At 45.9% G+C, this 15,982-nt stretch overlaps 1 protein-coding gene across 2 annotated transcripts in view; it reads right to left on the reverse strand.

The window, feature by feature from the left end:
• The window catches only part of LOC141271972 (uncharacterized), a 243,559-nt gene that overhangs the window by 133,484 nt on the left and 94,093 nt on the right, over window positions 1–15,982 (reverse strand). The gene's annotated exons all lie outside the window — the stretch shown is intronic.

Consider the following 15,982-nt stretch of genomic DNA (forward strand, 5'->3'; position numbering starts at 1 on the left):
GTTCAGAAATGTCCAATCTATCAAAATGTAAATTAATCCGATCGGTAAACTATGTAATGGAAAAAAAAATCAAAACGCCAGAATGTTGTTCTGGTCGTCGCAACATTACAATAAAATGCAATAACAGGCGGTCAAAACATCATATCTACACCAAAATTGTATCAATAAAAACGTTAGGTCGGCATGCAAAAAGAAAGCCCTCAACCCGCCATAGATCCCAACAAACAGAGACGTTACAGGTCTCGGAAAATGGTGCTATTTCTCGCCTCTTAAATAAAAAAGAACCTATACATTTTTGATATCTGTAAACTTGTAATGACCTGGAGAATCATAATGGCAGGTCAGTTTTAGTATTTAGTGAATAAGATAAAAAAAAAAAAAACTAAAAAAAATTTTTTGCAATTTCAACCACATTGTGAATTTTTTTAATTGTTTTTCAGTATACTCTAAGGTAAAATCAATGGTGTCGTTCAAAAGGACAACTTGTCCCACAAAAAACAAGCCCTCACACAGCCATATTCACTGAAAAAAATAACGTTACGCTGCCCTTCATCCCAGAGCCATAAAACGAAAATGGAAAATCCCAAGGTTCTGAAGGTGTTTGGGGAAACGTGTAAGGGTATGTGCACACGATGCAGAAATGAAGCAGAAAATTTCTGCATCATTTCTGCATCTCCCTGGCAGAAAAAACGCATGCAGATTGTGCATGCGTTTTTCCTGCAGAATACATGCGGATCCACATGCAGATTCACATGCGTTTCCGCATGCAGATTGACAAGCGCTTTCCAGGCGATGTTAGCATCACCTGGAAAGTGCTTGATAACTAGGTCACACTGTATAAATCCATGCAAACAGCATGGATTTATACAGTGTGAACCGAGAGAGTGTATATACTTACCTCCGATGGCCCGCGCTGTCCTGCTCACTCCGTTCTCCCGGCTGCCGGCAACTTTGAATTGAAAGACCTGCCGACGTCAGCGTCACGTGACCCGTCACATGACTCTGACGTCACCGCAGGTCCTACAACTCACTGCAAGTGCCGGGAACCAAGCGGGAGCGCTGCGCGGGCCGACAGATGGTAAGAATACATTTATTTTTTATTTTATTCTTCTTTTTACAGCTTTTTCAATGGTACCTGGGTGTGGAGGAGACTCTCCTCTCCTCCACACCCGGGTACCATCCGCACATTAGAACGCACCAATTACGCAAGTACAAATGCTGTCTTGCGGAATTGGCGCGTTCTAATGCAAGTCAATGGCGGCGAAATCGCCGCGTTTCCGCAAAATTAATTGACATGCTGCGGATTTTTGACCGCAGCGTTAACGCTGCGGAAAAATCCGCATCATGGGCACAGCACGTGCGGATTTCCATTGGGGAACATTGCTGCCCTTCTACCATGCGTTTTTCATGCGTTTCCGCGGCGTTTACGCAACTGCAAAAACGCCGCGGAAACGCATGAAATACGCATCGTGTGAACACAGCCTAAATGTTTTGGAGAGCCTAGTCAAAGCCCAGACCTTAATTGCTGTGGTCAGAGTTGAAGATTGCTGTTCACCAGAGGAAACCATCTAACTTGAAGGAGCTCGAGCAGTTTTACCTTAAGGAATGGGCAAAAATCCCTGTGACAAGATGTGGAAAGTTCACAGACTTATTCAAAGCTATTTCAAAAGCAAACTCTGATATGGTAACATATTATGCAGAGGGCCATATCAGAGCATAAAAAAGCAGTCCTCTCACTACTGAATGTGCTAGAAGCCAAGAATATGTGGGCTTCCCTTCTGCCACCAGGTGAATAAACGCGCGGGGTGACGGCGTGGGGTAACCCCGCCCAAAGCCCAGCATCCACCGCGGTTACTGTTGTCACGCCTCAATTGACGTAACTTCAGCGGGAGAAAGAGACAGCTGTAGCTGTGTGTCACGTGATGCCTGTGAGCGGCCAGCGATATCACCGCTCACAGGCAAGAAGGACAACGCAAGGTAATTACAAAAAGACTTATGGGCACAGGGTGAATACATTGGGGATATTGTAAAAAGTAATGGACAACTTCTTTAATGTTCCGAATGGAGCACAGAAAAGGGAGAGCGCTGCAGAGGAGAAGGCGAAAATAGGTAAACTCCCAAAATTAACATCATGGCTCAACACAGGTGCTATAGCCACTCATGCCATTCCTTCAGATCGATAATTCACATCAGCATCCCATCATCCAGTGTCAGCAGACATACCATCATAGCCTGTTGCTGCTGCTGGTGATATTTTACGAGAGGCGTTCATTAAAGATTTCACCTGACCCACTTCCTGTGGACTGAGAGCAATGAAACTTGGCACAGTTATTAGTCCTTCTCTACATAGGTGCCACCTAAGGACACATACTTCTCTCATCTCTTTAAGCAATTGTAAAACACCTCTCTTGTAGAAGTCAACAGGTTGCTCCAAAAGCCACGTTGTGACTTCGGAAATCAGAGTCTCATCATCTGGAAAATGCTTGCCCTTCAAAAATAACTTCATTTTTGGAAAGAGGTGGAAGTCCGATGGCGCAAGGTCGGATGAATATGGGGGATGCGGTAGAATTTCAAAGCCACAGCAGCATGCTTCCATTTGGGCAACATGTGAGTTGTGAACTGGTACATTGTCTTGCAGAAGGCGGATACCTTGTGAGCATGCCACATCTCTTGGATTTGATGACCTCCTGCAATTTCTGCAGCAGTGAAGCATAGTATGCCCCAGTGAGACTGGTACCTTTTGCTAGGAAATCCATAAATAATACTCTGTGCTGGTCCCAAAATACAGTGAGCATGGCCTTGCCTGTGGAGGGTTGGGCACGTGCCTCCTTTGGAGGCGGTGAGTCCTGATGCTTCCATTGCATCGACTGCACTTTAGTCTCAGGATCATAGTGATGGACCCAGCTTTCATCCTGTGTGATCAGTCTGTTGAAAAAGTCCTCCTGGCTTCCATGGCACATCGTCATTAGAACCTGAGAGCATTCGACTCGTTCCTGCCTCTGGAAAGGTGTAAGCAGCCGGGGAACCCAGCAAGCGGATACCTTATGCATGTGAAGATGGTCTTGGATGATTTTTTCCACGGACCCCACACTAATCTTGACATTTTGGGCTAGGTGGCGAATGGTTACGTGGCGATTTTCCAAAATGGTGACTTCCACTTGCTGGATGGTATGTTCATCAATAGAGTGGGGTCGGCCTGGAATTGGAGCTGTTTGCACTGAAGTCCGACCACATTTCAATTGACGATGAAAGTTCTTGACTACATCATATGGTGGGGAATCATCACCATAAACCTCTTTCATCTCATTGATCGTCTCCTTTGGTGTGCGGGCTTTCAAGTAAAAGAACTTGATGACTGCTCTGTATTCCACTGAGTCCACTATTAAACCTCACTCCACTTCAGCACTTGTAAAATCAAGACAGTTATCAGTTCTGAATTGCAAATTGGCACGTAAGCTATAGAGACTTATATCATTACACATGTGAAGTTTCAGCATCCTGTGATAAATAGAAGTGGGTGAGGGGAAATCTTTAAATGAACACCACTCATACCAAAATCTGTAACCGTAAAGGAGTTTGCAATCCAGGAGACAAATCTGGGGCTATGGAACATTAATTATACTATCACAATAAATTACTGAAATAGTAGTGGGCCCTCATCATGTCAGAATCATGTTGCAACCTGAGATGAGGCTGGGCTATGTAGCATCACCCTGTATAGTTCCTTGCACCGTCTGCAATGCCTCCTCTTTAATTGTGAGCAGCAAGCGTTTCAGGAGGCAGAGAAGCTGGATGGTGAAGCCAATTATGGCGTCATCGCAGCTCATCATCTTAGTGGAGTCCTCCAAGTTTTGGAGGACGACACAAATGTCAGACATCCATGCCCACTTATCAGCTCTTATGTGCGGAGGCTGACCTGAATTCCAATGGGTGTGTTGAAGCTGGTACTCGACAACTGCCCTCTGCTGCTCAGAAATCCTTCCCAACATCTGCAGCATTGATTTCCAATGTGTGGTGACATCGCACAACAGTCGGTGAGCTGGAATCAGCAAAAGCTGCTGAAGCACTTCCAGGGTGGCGGAAGCTGTAGCTGACTTTCTGAAATAGGCACACATGCAGCATACTTTCACAAGCAGCTCTGGCAGATCTGGGTAGGTTTTGGGAAACTGCTGAACCACTAAGTTGAGCACATTTAGTGCTCGCTCATCACTAATGTGTATCCCTGTATGGAGAACAATATCAGCACCAAAGAATTAAAAGATAAAATGTAGCCTGCTTTACAGTGGTTACGGAAAGTATTCAGACCCCTTTAAATGTTTCAATCTTTCATTGCAGCCATTTGGTAAATTCTAAAAAGTTCTTGACTGAAAAAAAAACAGAATTGTAGAAATTTTGGCAAATGTATTAAAAAAGAAAAACTGAAATATCACATGGTTATAAGTATTTAGACCCTTTGCTCAGACACTCATATTTAAGTCACATGCTGTCCATTTCCTTGTTATCCTCCTTGAGATGCTTCTACACCTTCATTGGAGTCCAGCTGTGTTTAATTAAACTGATAGAACTTGATTTGGAAAGGCACACACCTGTCTATATAAGACATCACAGCTCACAGTGCATGTCAGACCAAATGAGAATCATGAGCTCAAAGGAACTGCCCAAGGAGCTCAGAGACAGAATTGTGGCAAGGCACAGATCTGGCCAAGGTTACAAAATAATTTCTGCATTACTCAAGGTTCCTAAGAGCACAGTGGCCTCCATAATCCTTAAATGGAAGAAGTTTGGGACCACCAGAAGTCTTCCTTGGCCGTCCAGCCAAACTGAGCAATCGTGGGAGAAGAGCCTTGGTGAGAGAGGTAACGAAGAACCCCAAGATCACGGTGGCTGAGCTCCAGAGATGCAGTAGGGAGATGGGAGAAAGTTCCACAAAGTCAATTATCACTGCAGCCCTCCACCAGTGGGGCCTTTATGGAAGAGTGACCCGACGGAAGCCTCTCCTCAGTGCAAGACATATGAAAGCCCGCATAGAGTTTGCTCAAAAACACATGAAGGACTCCCAGACAATGAGAAATAAGATTCTCTGGTCTGATGAGACGAAGATATAACTTTTTGGTGATAATTCTAAGTGGTATGTGCAGAGAAAACCAGGCACCGCTCATCATCTGCCCAATACAATCCCAACAGTGAAACATGGTGGTGGCAGCATCATGCTATGAGGGTGTTTTTCAGCTGCAGGGACAGGACGACTGATTGCAATTGAAGGAAACATGAATGTGGCCAAGTATAGAGATATCCTGGATGAAAACCCCTTCCAGAGTGCTCTGGACCTCAGACTTGGCCGAAGGTTCACCTTCCAACAAGACAATGACCCTAAGCACACAGCTAAAATAACAATGGAGTGGCTTCAGAACAACTCTGTGAACATTCTTGACTGGCCCAGCCAGAGCCCTGACCTAAACCCAATTGAGCATCTCTGGAGAGACCTGTAAATGGCTGTCCACCAACGTTCACCATCCAACCTGATGGAACTGGAGAGGATCTGCAAGCAAGAATGGCAGAGGATCCCCAAATCCAGGTGTGAAAAACTTGTTGCATCATTCCCAAGAAGACTCATGGCTGTACTAGCTCAAAATGGTGCTTCTACTCAATACTGAGCAAAGGGTCTGAATACTTATGACCATGTGATATTTCAGTTTTTCTTTTTTAATAAATTTGCAAAAATTTCTACATTTCTGTTTTTTTTTCAGTCAAGATGGGGTGCAGAGTGTACTTTAATGAGAAAAAAATGAACTTTTTAGAATTTACCAAATGGCTGCAATGAAACAAAGAGTGAACAATTTAAAGGGGTCTGAATACTTTCTGTACCCACTGTATATACCACGGTAGTAAGAAAACCAATTTTGATTGTATCATGTGTACCCCTATGACAACAATATCTGCACCAAAGTGGCATCAATTTCACTACAGTAGAAATAGTATGATCAGGACCGACACCTCGTCCACTACAGCCAACCCAGCAGATGGAGACCCAATCAGGATTTGCCACATTTCTAAAAATTAGTGGCAGACACCAGCGAAGTGGCATCAATTTCACTACAGTAAAAATAGTATAATTAGGACTGAAACCCCTTCCGCTACAGCCAAGTGAGATCAATGCAGCACACTAGAAACTAAAACATCGCCTAATCTGTACAGTCTATGATTGGGGTGCAAAAGTCCTTGGAGATCCATGACTTGTTCATCTTGATGAAAGTTAGGCAGTCTACACTTTCAGGAGACAGCCGGCTGCGTTTATCCATCAGGACACCACCAGCAGCCCTGAAGACACGTTCTGAGAGAGCGCTGGCTGCAGGGCATGATAAAACCTCCAAGGCGTGACAGGCGAGCTCAGGCCATTCATCCATTTTTGAAGACTAAAATGTAAAAGGGTCCAAATCCTCCCTGATGGTATTCAAATTGAGCTCCAGATACTCTTGCACCATCCTCTCTAGTCGTTCACCACATGTCAGACTTGTACTCTGTCGTGCTGGTGCACAAGCTGGAGTAAAAAATGTGTGAATGGACTCACAGAAATTACTTCTGCCACTTACACTGCTGCTGCTAATGTTTTAGTGTTGATGAATTGACTGGAGGTTGAAAGTCCATAGCTGCGATGAACAGTGTGCCTCACTGCTATCTTAGGGAAAACCTCTCTAAAGGTTGTTTAAAGCTTGTTTTGAGACTCCAGCATTTGCGGGTCCCTTATCAGGGCAGAAATCATCTAGCAAAATGTACTCTTATAACGTGGATCTAACAGAGTGGTAACCCAGTAGTCAGCATTATTTTGAATAATAACTATACGGGGATCATGTTGCAGATAGTGCAGCAAGAAGGCACTCATATGTTGGGCTCTTCTATGAGGTCCAAGCCCATGCTGTGTTGATGGCTGGGTAACACTGATGTCCGTTTCCTCCGTCCCCTCCCGCCAACCACGAACATCAGAGAGGTGATGATTATTCACTTCATCTTCTGACTGTTGCTCGTCCATCACCTCTTCCTCCTCCATTTGTTCCTCGGCTCTTGCACCTTCACTAACAGTTTGATTGCAATAATCCACCCTCTCTTGGCATCGGCTTGTGTGACAACAGTCTGGAACTTTTAGACATTGTTATCCTTTCAGCATCCTCCTCTTCTTCTGGGACCACCACCTCCTGCCGCAGGCTATTCAAAGTCTGCTCCAGCATGTAGCTGACCGGAACAGTGATGCTGATGACAGCATTGTTAGTGCTAACCACCTTAGTAGCCATTTCAAAACTGTGCAGAAGGGTGCAGAGGTCCTTAATCTGTGCCCACTCCGTAAACGTGATATGCCCCAAGTCCGTACTGCGTTGGCCCAAACTATACGACATGACATACTGCATCAGGGCTCGTTGCTGCTGCCACAGTCGCTACAAAATGTGCAGAGTGCAATTCCACAGTGTCGGCACATCGCATATCAACCTGTTAACTGGCATAGACAAATACCTCTGCATCGATGCAAGTCGATGACCTGAGGGGTGCGAACGGCGGAAGTGAGCACACAGTGACTGTGCTTTCTGCAGCAGTTCATCCAGGCCGGGATAGTGGCGGAAACATAGCTGTACCACCGGGTTGAGGACGTGAGCCATGCAAGGCACGTGTGTGAGCTCGCCTCAGTGCAGGGCCACTACCAGGTTCACACCGGTGATGCACATGGCGTTTCCTGGTTCCAGGTTCAGCGGAGACAGTCATTGCTCAAACTCAGCCTGGAGAGCTGTCCACAAGTCTTCAGCTGTATGACTGCAATCTCCAAGGCATATTAATTTTAACACTGCCTGATTGCGGTGAGCCCTGGCTGCGCAGTACAGATGTGGTGGGGATTCGCTTGGCAGACATAGTTTTAGTCAAGGAACAGGTGATGTCTGCGACATGCTGGTGTAGTGCAGGCACAGCTTTCTTAGAGAAGTAATGGCAACTGGTACTGGGGGACTGCGAAGGCCATCAGCTTTCAGTACCCGTCTGTAAATACCAGGCGGAAAGGCAGCATTTCCATGGTGAACAGATTGGAGATGGTGGAGTTCAACCTCTTAGCTTTCTCATGTGTAGGATGAAACAATCTTTTACGTGACCGCAACTGCGGGACCAAGGGTTGGCTCCAGTACTGAGAGATGGCGGAGTACGGTGAACCGCACAAACTGCTGGACCGTGAGAGAGGAGCAGGCGGAGATGTTACTGTGGATTGAGAAACATGTGGTGTGTACGGTGAAACAAACACAGCAGGCATGTCTGCTTCCGTTACAGCTGACGGACTCTCACTCAGCCTGACTGGAGTGGGTAAAGAACCGGAGGTTCTGCGGCTAGAGACCTGTGTGACAATACTTGGCACGGTAACAGAGGAGGAGAAAAAAGCAGAGGATGCAGTTGATGTGGCAGCTAATGGTTGTTGAGGTCCGCGTGTCCGCATTTCATCGCAGTGAGATTGCCAGCATAATGCATGTTGATTGTGTATGTGAAGATTCATGCATGTAGTAGTAAAATTATTGCACTTTTTCCCTCTACTGAGTTTTTTGTTGCAAAGTTTGCAGATAACGCGAGTTGGCTCATCCTTTGTGGTGTCAAAAAAGGCCCAGGCTAGACAAGTCTTGCGGCCACAGCCACAGAAGTGGCTAAGGATGCAGTGCTCCTCGTGCTTGCATCACTCCGTGTCTTCGCCATAGGGCAAAATGTAACCTCCTCGTCTTCCTCCTCCACCTCCTCAGATGAGCTACTCGGCTGCGTGAATCTGGTTTCACACCAAGTGAGATCTTCAACTTCATCATCCAATGTGTTATCCCATTCCTCACCAAGAGTGACCCTTCTCTTCTTGCCCAGTGCCACGGAAGGCGTGGGAAAGACTAAGTGCAACACGAAGAGATGAGGGGAAGGGAGCCCAGACACTAGGGAAAGGGGGTGTGGAGACCTCCTAGACTAGTCTGATATCACCCTGTCTCCCCGATCGTCCCTATATTGGTTTCTCACCAATCGCCGCACAGCAACCTAAAACCCTGTATTTCACTAGAGCTTGGCCCTGGATAGGGAAGAGGGGGATGAGCACTAGTCAGTCCCCACTACCAACTAAAGACCGCAAGGGAGATAGACACTGGAGAAGTAACTTAGCTTGAGCCGACCAGAGATTACACACACATGACCTCTTAGCGCCACAGAGGAAGTATGCAGGCTGCAACAGCTCCAAGCCTTCACAGGGGGTCACGTGAATATCAACGGCACATCCCTATAACAAACAGGAAGTATTTAAACACCCAGGCCTGGGTGTCAATTAGCCGGAGGGAGATAGCCACTGGGTCCTAGAGAGAGACAGATCTAAGAAGTTGTCTGTAATGCTAAATGAAGAGATAACCTGCAACCAACTAAAGGGCGACTGTCTGTCACATCTGACACACCCATAACAGCCTGACAGCACAGTACAGTCCGCATGAGCCTCAAGTATCAGTCTCATCAGGATCACCCCCCCCCCCCTGTGGTTAACGTCTGGTGAAGAGGGTCAGTAACCTGCTCGAATCCAACTTTTTCCTGCCCGAATCCAACCGAAAAAAATTTGCTCATCGGTGCAGATGCTTTCCTCCTCTTGACTCTGTGATGCCCATGGTAGGAGCACGCTATTAGTAAAACAAAATTTGATTTTTTCTCTCTGCACCAGCTCTGCACACAGCTAAATTTCAGCGGCACTAAATGACAAGGTGAGATATGGCTTGCTGTATCATGTTAGTAACAGAAGAAAGTATTTTTTTAGTGTGGATGACGCTTGTATAACATAGCATATATCCTACAAACTATTTTGAACTGGGATGTCCTCTGCTGTATAACGTTAGTAATAGAAGAAAATCTTTTTTTTTTTTTCTTTTACTGTGGATGGGGCCTGTATAGCATAGAATATATGGTCCAAGATATTTCAAACACAGATCTAGCCTGCTTTATCACGTTAGTCACAGAGAAAAAATATTTTTTTTACTCTGGTTAGCAACAGAAAAAATAGATTTTCTTTTTACTGTGCATACAGATGAATTTCACCCCCAAAAAATGACAATGTGGGCTGCTATAGCTTGTGGTATCACATTAGCAAATGAACAAAAAAAATAGATTTTTATACTCTGCACTCAGGAGCTCTGCATACAGCTGAATTTCAACCCCACAAAATGAAAAGGTGGGCTAGTAGGGCTTGCTTACTGTATCACATTAGCAAGTGAAAAAATAGATTTTTTTAAGGGATACTCGTGCATGGAGCACAATAGAAGCAGTGAACAACAGAGTTCTATGACATGGGCCCTGCTGTCTTTGTCTGGACCTCAGTAATTGCACAAGAAAAAAAAAATCTGCTGGAAGGTCGATTTCACAGACACACAGGACACTAGTTATCTAAACTATCTGACCTATAAGAAACTGCCTAACTAGCTAAAATCTCTCAGTAGGCAGAAGCAGCATCCAGCAGCAGCGTCTGTGACCACTTATAAGCAGAAAATGGCGCTCACATAACATGTCTGCTCTTCATATATAGAGGACATGTGATTTCAGCAGCCAATGGCACAAGCCCTTAGGTCTGGATAGTGTGGATGCTTAATGCACCCTGATTGGCTAGCCATGATTTGCACACAAAGTTAGAAAAAAAAAATAGAAGCATGGCGCTGCTCTCAGTTTCTGTCTGCTCTCTCCCCAGTCCCTCCCCTCATCAAACACGTCCCCCCACTCATCATACACAAGCAGTATGCAAGCCAAACTGTTAAAAACACTTTAGTTGCACCGCAATGATTTTCCCTCACTTTTTCACCGAATGTTACCGATTTTTGTCGATTTTAAGAAAAAATGCTCGGGTTTCCGATCACGAATACGAATGTGCCATACTCGTGCAGAATTTAACATTGCGGTTTTCGAACATATTCGCTCATAAGGAAATGATTTTGTAGTCAAGTGTGTCTTGCACACAATGGTCATCACAATTTGATGTTGTTCATGCTTTATTCGGGGGTTTCGAGAAAATAAACATGGATTCTCTGGATTCATGGATGCACTGGATTCTCTTTCACTTGACAATGAACAGCAAGTGAATACAAGGCGAGAAGCAGAAAGATTCAGCAAAAAAAATGGACAAACTGGAAACAATCTTTCTCATAATTCTTTGGAATGACATGCTATTAATAATTAACAAAGCGAGCAAGGCCCTGCAATCAAAGGATGTGAACATCCTTGTGGCCATTATTATTATAGTTCCATTTATTTCATGGTACTTTACATGTGAAAAGGGGTATATATAATAAAAAACGTACAATAATCTTGAACGATACAAGTCACCGACTAATACAGGAGGAAGCAGGACCCTGCCCGAGAGGGCTCACAGTCCACGAAGGATTGGGTGAGGACACAGTTGGTGAGGGTAGAGCTGGTCGTGTAGCGGTATGGTGGAGCGAGGGTTACGGTAGGATGTCGGCTTGTCGGAAGAGGCGGGTCTTCAGGTCCCTTTTGAAGGTTTCCACAGTAGGCAAAAGTTGGGGTAGAGAGTTCCAAAGTAGTGAGGATGCATGGGAGAAATCTTCTGTGCGATTGTGGGAAGAGGAGAAAAGGGAGGGGATCAGAGGCTGCATGCAGGTAAGTATGGGGAGACTATGTCACAGATGTTTGGATGGCTTTGTATGCCATGGTTATGGTTTTGAACTTGAGTCTTTGGGCAATGTGGAGCCAGTGAAGTGATTTGCAGAAAGGAAAGGACGGGGAAGATTTTAGAATAGATTGGAGGGGTGCAAGAGTGTTAGACGGAAGGCGACAGAGCAGGAGGTTGCAGTAGTCAAGGCGGGAGATGAGAGCATGCACTAATTTTTGCAAATTCTTAATTAAGGAATGTGCGGATCTGGGAAATATTTTTGAGCTGGAGTCGTCAGGAAGTGGAAAGGGCTTGGATATGTGGTTTGAAGGGAGAATCTGTTTTAAGAGGAAATGGTCCACTGTGTCGAAGGCATAGGACAGGTCCAGGAGGAGGAGAACAGAGTAGTGTCGCTGGGCTTTGGCAGTTAGTAAGTAATTGGAGACTTTAGTTAGGGCAGTTTCGGTTGAATGATGCGGTCGGTAGCCGGTCAGTAGCCAGATTGTAACCGGTTGAAAAGGGAGCTGGAGGAGAGCTGGGAGGACAGTTCAAGATGGACATACTGTTGCAGTAGTTTTGAGGCATAGGGGAGAAGGGATATGTGGTGATAGCTAGACAGAGGGGATGGGTCAAGGGAGGGCTTTTTGAGGATGGAATCGAGGCATGTCTAAAGCATGAGGGGAAGACATCAGTTGTTAGTCATAGGTTAAAGAGATGGGTTAGGATGAAAACTTTGGTGAGGATGTGACAATACCACCACCAGCAGTGTCACCAAGCATCTCCACACCATCCCACTGAAGCATGCCCCTAAACACTGGATCTCATATTGCATATGTGGCCTCACAAGTGATTTATAAAGGGCTAACAATATGATGGGATCACGGGAACCATAGTATGTGGTTCTCAGCCGCCACCACCACTTTTCCAGATGGGCCATCCCTGCCCTGCACGAACATTCCGCGGACAAAATCAGGTGCACGCTGCGCAATGCCATCATTATAAAGTTCCACATAACCACCGATACGTGGACCAGTAAGAACGGGCAGGGACGTTATGTCTCTAACTGCCCACTGGATAAATGGTGTGGCGGCTGGGTCTGAGCCAGAAAGCATTTGGGCACATGTCTTATCACCACCGAGGATTGGTGGTTGTTTTTTGGATGTTTATGTGTCCATGTTGCCTCCTCTTCCTACTCTGCTTCCTACACCACCTCCTCATCCGGTCAGTTTAACACCTGCATGACCAACTTCAACAGAGCCAGGTGAAAACGACATCACGCTGATTTGAAATGCATTTGTTTGGGGGGAAAATACCACACCGTGCAGGAGCTGTGGACGGGGATCAAACAATAAACGATGAGTGGTTGGTACCGCTGAATCTCAAGCGTGGCTTGGTGATGTGCAATAAAGGGCAAAATCTCGTAGGAGCTCTGGGCCTAGCCGGTTTGATGCAATCCCTTGCCTGGCGCATGTGCTGAATTTGGTGGCGCATAGCTTCCTGAAATATTACCCCGAACTGCCAGAGCTGCTGCAGAAAGTGTGGGCCATCTGTGCACGCATTCGGCGTTCACACCCTGTTACTCGCCTGTCTGTGCTGCAGCGTCACTTCTGCCTTGCTGCTCTCTGCCTCATATGCGACGTACCCGCACGGTGGAGCTCCACCTTGCATATGCTGGAGAGACTGTGCAAGCAGCAGCAGGGAATAGTGTAGTTTCAGCTACGGCATGCACAGGTGAGTCGCTCTGCGAGACAATACCTGTTCACGACCAACGAGTGGGCCTTCATGCAAGACGTGTGTGCCTTGATGTGCTGTTTCGAGTTCTCTATGAAAATGGCCAGTGCTGATGACACCATCATCAATGTTACTATTCCACTTCTATGCTTCCTTGAAAAAATTCTTCAGGCACTGATTAATTAAGTAGTGGCACAGGAAAAAGAGGAGGAGGAACAGACACCATTATCAGGTCAGTTGTCTACACATGTACCAACAGCAGCCAGGAACACAACTGTCCAGCTAAAGGACATTTTTCGACGATAAGTAGGAGGAAAAGTGTTCAAAGTGGCACTCAGAGCAGGTCACGGGCATCACTAGAGCGTGGCTGGGGGGAATACAGAGGATCCAGACGATACACCTCCCACCGAGGACAGCTTGCATTGCCTCTGGGCAGCCTGGCACACATGAGCCAATTCATGCTGTTGTGTTTGCGTAAAGACCAACAAGTTACCTGTATTGTTACAAGTGCTGATTACTACTGGGTGGTCACCCTGCTGGATCTGCGCTACAAGCACAATCTGCAATCCTTACTTCCGTCACTAGAGCGTCATCAGAAAATGAGCAAATACAAGCATATGCTGGAAGACGAACCACTGATGGCATTCTCACCAGACAGCGGGGGCTCAGTGGAAGCACAAGGCAGAGGAGGAAGAAGTCAGCAACGCAGCTGGGGCACCAGCACCTCAGAAGGGAGGGTTAGCATGGAGGATATGTGGAAAACCTTCCTCAGCACGCGTCAATATCCAGCAACACGATCTGATCCACTCCATATTAGCAGGAGGCAGCATTTCAGTTATGCCTGTGTAGCAACTCAATCGGGATTAATAGGTTAAACACACACAAAAAAGAAAAAAACACAACTGACCCTGTTGGTTCCAGTACAGACTAGATATCCTGACCCTGCAATCCCTAGTGGTGCCTGCGGGTACAGAGATAGCCCTAACCACAGAACTAGGACATGGAAGCTCGGACATAACCTGACTAAACGGCCGTCGAGTTGCTTCAAGTTCCTCCTAAAGAACCGGAGGGCAGAGCAGAGTGTAAATTAACTACAAGAGGAAAAGTGTGCTGAACAAAGGAAAGTCCTCAGAGTCAGTGAAGTAAATAATGAAATACCAAGCAGAATAAAGCAATTACTGTTAACAAATATACAGCATACCTACTAAAGATAAAACAGAAGATACAGTAGGTGCAAAGAAACAGCAAGGTGAAAATCCTTAGCTCAAAGCTCACAAACCAAACATCAGTATAATGTCAGAACATTAAAAGAATCTATCACTGGCAGGAAACGCCCACTGGGGGACAGAATATAAAGCTGCACTCAAAAGGTGATAGGCGGACAATTGAAACCACTTGTGTTAAGCTAGACAGACTGCAGACAGAAAACGGAACCCAAACACCAAGAGAAAAAGGTGCATCTTCTGTGGCTCGGCCGAAAGAGAAGTCGACCACAGAACACAAGCTCAAGGGATCAAATCCAAAAGCGTGTTCGTTTCAACAACATGGTTGAAGAGTATGTGCCCACACATCTCCATGTACTGAGTGATGGGTCTGCCCCATTTAATTTTTGGGTCTCCAAATTGGACACATGGCCTGAGCTTGCCCTTTATCCCTTGGAGGTGCAGTGCACTGTCGGAATGTGTGTTTAGCCCGGCTGGGGGTGTGATCACAGACAGGCGCATCCGCCTATCCACAGCCAATGTGGGCAAGCTAACATTCATTAAAATGAACTAGGCGTGGATCCCCCAGGATTTGTCTGTACTACTAGCTGAATAGAGAAGTATATCAGCCGCATCCAGCCATTGTTATACTCCACCGCAGTTTGTTCGCTCTATTTTCCATACACAATGTTTTGGTGCCTCCAACTTTGGGTGTTTTGCAGAGTACCCCCACACAGGCTGTTTTCAGAGTACTCCCACAGGGCTTTTTTGAAGAGTAACCCCACAGAGGCTTTTTTGAAGAGTACTCCCACAGAGACGTGTGCAGAGTAGAAAATTTTGTTTTTGTGCACACTACTCCCACAGACATGGGTGAAAGTAGACACAAATAGTCCCACAGACATGGGTGAAATATACACACAAATAGTCCCACAGACATGGGTGCAGTGTACACACAAATAGTCCCACAGACATGGGTGCAATGTACACACAAATAGTCCCACAGACATGGGTGCAGTGTACACACAAATAGTTCCACACTCTGGGTGCAGAGTGCGCACACATAGAACCTAAAACTGTCCCTTATTCCAGCTGTGTCACATACTCCAGGAGCTTACTAAGCAGAGCAGAATGGCGAGTGCACACAGCCTAAATGCTTGCTGATTGTTGACAGGCTGCAACACAACCAAACTTTTTTTCAGCACCGAACCGGAAGAGTAAACAGTAAACTGGACTTCCGGTAAAATTTCCGTGTTCGGTACTCGATACTCGGTGTCCAGTATGAACCCTGAAGTTTATAGTTCAGGTTCGCTCATCCCTAAACAAAAGGCAACAATAGTGGTGGGTACCCCCCAAACCAAAAAAATTGTCAATGTCCCAATAACTTGGCATGTGGCCTTGAGCATCAATTACAGTTTGACAACGA

Source organism: Phyllobates terribilis, unplaced genomic scaffold (assembly GCF_046119375.1).
Source record: "Phyllobates terribilis strain yellow unplaced genomic scaffold, ASM4611937v1 Scaffold_5__5_contigs__length_657084704, whole genome shotgun sequence".
Classification (NCBI taxonomy): Eukaryota; Metazoa; Chordata; class Amphibia; order Anura; family Dendrobatidae; genus Phyllobates; species Phyllobates terribilis.